This window comes from Teleopsis dalmanni, chromosome 2 (assembly GCF_002237135.1).
Source record: "Teleopsis dalmanni isolate 2A chromosome 2, ASM223713v2, whole genome shotgun sequence".
In the NCBI taxonomy this organism is placed as follows: Eukaryota; Metazoa; Arthropoda; class Insecta; order Diptera; family Diopsidae; genus Teleopsis; species Teleopsis dalmanni.
Genome location: NC_051847.1, coordinates 54,086,094 through 54,086,818, shown reverse-complemented (window position 1 = coordinate 54,086,818; position 725 = coordinate 54,086,094).

Sequence of the window (725 nt, the reverse complement as noted above, 5' to 3'; positions counted from 1 at the left end):
TATAGTCAACCGATATAGGTCGTTTCAATATTTAAAGTACATTTCTATATGCAAATCTATTCCAATCGAAACAGAAAATCTAAGGATATTACTGTAATCGAAACTGACATACAGTAAAGTATAGATAAAGGCAAACCAAACAAACCAATAGCTCAATCTGAATTACAACCTGTACATTAAGAAAGCTTATGACTTGATTTCCGTAGAAACCTATTTTATCTTTCGACTTTTAGCTTTATATTTCTTTATATTTTAAGTTAATTTAAGGTTTTAATGGAGAGTATAAACCAAGCTGTGACTTGTCCAGCCTCTATTGATCAGCCAAAGAAAGGGTTTGACTTTTAGACCATGAGTATTACTGACAGGTATAGAAATAGATGAAAGCTACGAGTAACGTTTTTTAGCTCATTAGTGCATTTATCTTGTTGCGATACCCGAGAATTCATATTGGAGTTATACTTGATCTGCAACAAAGGATGTGACAATATATAAACCAGACTTTCTGTCTTTGACTGCTGCGTAATTATTACCAAAGATTTATAATGAATTGAGTTATGCGCTGGTATAATTGTCGCTTTTGTAAGGCTAGTTTTAAAGGCGACAAAAGAAACTTTGCTTGCTTAATAATTTCTTTGTGTTTTACTTAATAGTTCTGAATACTTTTTACATACTATATATTTTTAAACTGTTCGAATATAATCTGATTTAGATCACATTTATAATGC